Genomic DNA, 6411 nt, shown 5'->3' on the forward strand with positions numbered 1-6411 from the left:
GTTGGATTAAGTACAAATTGAGTTCACCATTATTAAACACACACTAATTCGGTGAAATAGATGCAAAAGAACAACAACAACCCAAGAAGGACGATGATCTCACTAATTTTCAAAAGAAGGAAGTTATTAAAAACTAGAAACATGAATTGGAAAAGAAGTGCAAAATGTAAAGCAGCTTGCAAAACCTAAAAATGTAAGTTCTAAACTCCTAGGTGTCAGCAATATTGTAAGTTATAAACTCCTATGTGTCGGCAATTGTCAAGGATCGAAAGAATTGTTCAACGTGAACTCATAGATTTAAATAGTGCATTGTATTTGCATGACTTTTATAGCTGGTCGTAAGAGGTTTTAAGTTCAACTCATATAAATAGTGATAATTATATTCATAATTGGTTCGATATCCAATTATAATTAGCCGATGGAGTTGAAGCATCGTGTAAATATGTTGTCGTTTGTAAAAAAGAAATAATAAAAAAATCATGTTAATCCTTGAACATATCCGTTACAATAAACAATTTTTTTGGTCGGAATGGATATCGACCTAGTAGATGGGCATATTGGTATCCTTACACAGTATAATTTAAGAAGAAAAAAAATGTAATAGTAGATAAATTAATATATATGGAGCTAAAGTAAGCATGAAAGCTTCCGACATCTTTCTCTTTACGAAGATGACCATATTAGTTCAACAAATGTAGATGACAATGAATTTTGTGGTGCGGGGTCAGACAATCGACAATATAATTGAAGGTATTGCAGCCAAATTAATTTAGCAGAACGAGTACTTCCAAATTTCATGACGCTTGTTTGTGGAAAACTGAGACTTATTAAAGATTATTTCAATGTCTTGGAGCCTACAAAGATAGGAGACAAAAAGACTTGAATCTGCACCACTTACTTCAATGTCTTGGAGCCTACAAAGATAGAAGACCAAAAAGACTTGAATCTGCACCACTTGTCTTTGAGGAAGAAAAGTTCAATATATAAGATGGTTACATATTAGTAGATTGAGAATTTGAATTTGAACCAATTATTAGTAGATTGAGAATTTGAACACAGGATCTCGAGAACAAAAATAACTGCACTTAACTACAGATTGAGAATTTGAATACAAAAGTACAAAGGTAACTGCACTTAACGACTCAAATTATAAAGTGCTTGCAAAATTTATAAAGAAAAGTCATAAAAAAAATCCTCCGACAAATAATTAAGACCCCTTCTAGGAAGCTGTAAATCTTTTGATAAATCATTTAGTAGAACAGGCAGCGACAATATCCAAAATAGAAAAGTTGATAGAGGTCTAAAAATCCAACCAATAATTGGGTCTAGTCATCGAATTATTGTTTATTGATACAAGTCCCTTGACTAGTTTGCCACGTAGATTACATTCCATCTTTGACATGTTGATTCAAACTTTTGTATTTAACCGATTTGTATTTAAATTTTTTTGTTCCTATTATATCCCTATTGTCTAAAATGAGTAAGATGAGAATTTATATGCCATTATTTTTATTTTTGTTCATGCTATGGTAGAGGTATAGTATATACTCTTGCAGATAAATTATCCTATGGTGTAGGTATATTGTCATATTGCCTATTGCATAGGTATATATTTGTTTTTTCATACTTTAGATAATGAATAATAGTATTTTATGTACATTTTTTATAGGTAACATACAATTTTATTTGTCTATTTTTGTATCTGACTTATAGGTAGTCTTCTAATTTATGTTCCAAACTTATAGGTAGTATTCTAATTTATGTTCTTGACTTATAGGTAACACGATTTATCACTAAGTTGTTTTCGTTGCTAATAAGAACACTATTTGCCTGTATGTTAGGTACATAATTTAATGTGGGTGCTTGCCTAATTGATTAGTATAATATGTGGGCCTTTACTTCAATAGATTAATTTGTATTTTACCCGTATATTAGGTAAATATTACCAATGAAAGAATTCCAAATTTAAATTCTGAAATTTAATTACAAGTAAATAATTCATTAAATTTAGATTTTCAATGTTTTCCTTATGTACCTCGAAAGGTAAAAATCGACACAATAAAAAGAGTAATAAAAGTCAAAAGACCTACATCTAAAACCAAAAATCCATGGACTAAACCCAATGACAGTTAATCGTTTTGGACCTAGATCTAAGAATCCCTCTCCAATATATAATATTAACAAAATATTGGATTAAGTACAAATTGAGTTCCCCGTAATTAAACACACACTAATTCGGTGAAATAGATGCAAAACCCAAGAAGGACGATGATCTCACTAATTTCAAAAGAAGGTAAGTTATTAAAAACTAGAAGCATGAATTGGAAAAGAAGTGCAAAATGTAAAGCAGCTTGCAAAACCTAAAAATGTAAGTTCTAAACTCCTAGGTGTCAGCAATATTGTAAGTTATAAACTCCTATGTGTCGGCAATTCTCAAGGATCGAAAGAATTGCTCAATGTGAACTCATAGATTTAAATAGTGCACTATACTTGCATGACTTTTATAGCTGGTCGTAAGAGGTTTTAAGTTGAACTCATATAAATAGTGATAATTATATTCATAATTGGTTCGATATCCAGTTATAATTAGCCGATGGAGTTGAAGCATCGTGTAAATATGTTGTCATTTGTAAAAAAGAAATAATAAAAAAATCATGTTAATCCTTGAACATATCCATTACAATAAACAATTTTTTTGGTCGGAATGGATATCGACCTAGTAGATGGGCATATTGGTATCCTTACACAGTATAATTTAAGAAGAAGAAAAAAAATGTAATAGTAGATAAATTAATATATATGGAGCTAAAGTAGGCATCAAAGCTTCCGACATCTTTCTCTTTACGAAGATGACCATATTAGTTCAACAAATGTAGATGACAATGAATTTTGTGGTGCGGGGTCAGACAATCGACAATATAATTGAAGGTATTGCAGCCAAATTAATTTAGCAGAACGAGTACTTCCAAATTTCATGACGCTTGTTTGTGGAAAACTGAGACTTATTAAAGATTACTTCAATGTCTTGGAGCCTACAAAGATAGAAGACCAAAAAGACTTGAATCTGCACCACTTGTCTTTGAGGAAGAAAAGTTCAATATATAAGATGGTTACATATTAGTAGATTGAGAATTTGAATTTGAACCAATTATTAGTAGATTGAGAATTTGAACACAGGATCTCGAGAACAAAAATAACTGCACTTAACTACAGATTGAGAATTTGAATACAAAAGTACAAAGGTAACTGCACTTAACGACTCAAATTATAAAGTGCTTGCAAAATTTATAAAGAAAAGTCATAAAAAAAATCCTCCGACAAATAATTAAGACCCCTTCTAGGAAGCTGTAAATCTTTTGATAAATCATTTAGTAGAACAGGCAGCGACAATATCCAAAATAGAAAAGTTGATAGAGGTCTAAAAATCCAACCAATAATTGGGTCTAGTCATCGAATTATTGTTTATTGATACAAGTCCCTTGACTAGTTTGCCACGTAGATTACATTCCATCTTTGACATGTTGATTCAAACTTTTATATTTAACTTATTTGTATTCAAATGTTTTTGTTCCTATTATATCCCTATTGTCTAGAATGAGTAAGATGAGAATTTATACTCTTGTAGATAAATTATCCTATGGTGTAGGTATATTGTCATATTGCCTATTGCATAGGTATATATTTGTTTTTTCATAGTTTAGATAATGAATAATAGTATTTTATGTACATTTTTTTATAGGTAATATACAATTTTATTTGTCTATTTTTGTATATGACTTATAGGTAGTCTTCTAATTTATGTTCCTAACTTATAGGTAGTATTCTAATTTATGTTCTTGAGTTATAGGTAACACGATTTATCACTAAGTTTTTTTCGTTGCTAATAAAAATACTATTTACCTGTATGTTAGGTATATAATTTAATGTGGGTGCTTGCCTAATTGATTAGTATAATATGTGGGCCTTTACTTCAATTGATTAATTTGTATTTTACCCATATATTAGGTAAATATTATGAATGAAAGAATTTCAAATTTAAATTCTGAAATTTAATTACAAGTAAATAATTCATTAAATTTAGATTTTCAATGCTTTCCTTATGTACCTCAAAGGGTAAAATCGACACAATAAAAAGAGTAATAAAAGTCAAAAGACCTACATCTAAAACCAACAACACATGAACTAAACTTAATGACAGCTAATTGTTTTGGACCTAGATCTAAAAATCCCTCTCCAAAAAAAGGGTATCGTGGTCATAGAGATTGAGAATCTGAACACAGATTGAGAATCCATGTCAAACTCTCCATCTCTATAAATCCCCACCCATAGAGATCATAAAACACAAACCAATAATCGCAAACCAAAATATTGCTACAAATGGCAATCCCAAGGCTTTCAAGTCTCATGCTGCTTTCAACTCTTTTTGTGATATCCATTTCTTGGCAAGCTTCAGCTTATTCAGCTCCTGAGAAGTTTGTTCAATGTCTTCTAAACCATTCCCAGCCCTCTTACCCCATCGGTCCAGCAATTTACACTCCCAACAATGTTTCCTACTCCTCCATTTTGAAATCTTACCTCCGAAACCTCCGATTCAACACATCTTCAACCCGAAAACCGTTCCTCATCGTCACTGCTTTGCATGAATCTCATGTGAAACTATCTGTCATTTGTGCTCAAGTCCATAACTTGCAGATGAAAATTAGAAGCGGAGGCCACGATTACGAGGGTGTATCGTACGTGGCTGAAGTTCCATTCTTCATCCTCGACATGTTCAATCTTCGATCCATCAACGTAGACATAAAATCTGAGACTGCATGGGTGCAGGCTGGGGCTACTCTTGGTGAAGTTTACTACAGAATCTCTGAGAAAAGCAAAATTCATGGCTTTCCGGCTAGTGTTGAGCCTACAGTTGGCTTTGGAGGCCACTTTAGTGGCGGTGGATATGGTAATATGATGAGAAAGTATGGCTTGTCAGTTGACAACGTAGTTGATGCACAAATTGTGGATGTGCATGGAAGACTTCTCGATCGAAAAGCCATGGGAGAAGATCTTTTTTGGGCCATTACAGGAGGTGGCGGAGCTAGCTTTGGAGTTGTGATTGCGTACAAGATAATCTTGTACGTGTTCCAGAAATAGTTACTGTTTTCAACGTAACAAGAACCTTGGAACAAAATGCAACAGAGATCGTGTACCGTTGGCAATATGTTGCGGACAAGCTTGATGATGACTTGTTCATCAGGCTAACCATGGAAATAGTAAATGGTAGTGGTGGAGATAACAATAAGACTCTGAGGGCTTCATTTTTTAGCATGTTTCTTGGAGACTCTGAGAGGCTTCTCTGTGATGAATAAGAGCTTCCCTGAATTGGGACTTAAGCAATCTGATTGCATGGAAATGAGCTGGGTTGAATCTACCGTTTTCTGGGCACCATTCCCATATGGGACATCTCCTGAACGTTTGCTTTCTAGAAATCCTCAATTCCATAAACACTTCAAGAGGAAATCAGACTACGTCAAGAAACCGATTCCGAAAGCTGGCTTGAAGTGGATTTTTCAGAAGATGATAGAACTTGATTCTCCAGCGTTGACCTTTAACCCATATGGTGGAAGAATGGGTGAGATTTCGGCATCTGCAACTCCGTTTCCTCACAGAGCTGGGAATCTTTGGAAGGTTCAGTATGCAACAGACTGGGACGAAGAAGGGAGTGAGGCATCTGAACACCATATTGATTTGACAAGGAAGCTCCACATGTACATGACTCCTTTTGTTTCCAAGAATCCAAGGGAAGCCTATTTCAACTATAAAGATCTTGACATTGGGATCAACCATAATGCTAATGGCAAGGCAAGCTATTTGGAAGGAAGAGTTTATGGTATCAAGTACTTCAAGGATAATTTCGATCGGTTGGTGCATGTTAAGACCAAGTTTGATCCAAGTAATTTCTTTAGGAATGAACAAAGTATCCCAACTCTTCCGTACTAGGGAGGAAGTATAGCTATAGCTAGCTAGCATTGTGACCAAGAATTTGATTGATATCTTGGGATTAAGTATGTACATCTTTGATTATATTTACCAAAGGAACTTATGTGTCTATACTTAATAAAGAAATAAAAAGGAAGAAAATTAATTCCAAAACTATGTTACATGGTTCAAAGAAATTGCGTAGAAGATTGCAACTTGTAACAAGAGTTTGATTATAACTATTTCCTAAATTGGTTTATAGGATTTGACCTTTTTTAATTAACTTTACAAAATTTGAATTATAAGTTGCAATTAAACACATTCGGGAATTAGAACCAAGGGCGGAACTACACTATGGCTTAGGTTGGGCTCTAGCCTAGTGCAAAGTTTGGGAAAAAAAAATAATAATTAGTACTAATTTTCAAGCATTATACCACATTTTACAAAAAT

General features: G+C 33.2%; 1 pseudogene; it reads left to right on the top strand.

Annotated features, from left to right (window-relative positions):
- The first annotated feature begins 4374 nt into the window (after window positions 1-4374).
- LOC117635627 lies at window positions 4375-5982 on the top strand (annotated as a pseudogene).
- Window positions 5983-6411: the final 429 nt, after the last annotated feature.

This window comes from Prunus dulcis, chromosome 7 (assembly GCF_902201215.1).
Source record: "Prunus dulcis chromosome 7, ALMONDv2, whole genome shotgun sequence".
Taxonomy (NCBI): Eukaryota; Viridiplantae; Streptophyta; class Magnoliopsida; order Rosales; family Rosaceae; genus Prunus; species Prunus dulcis.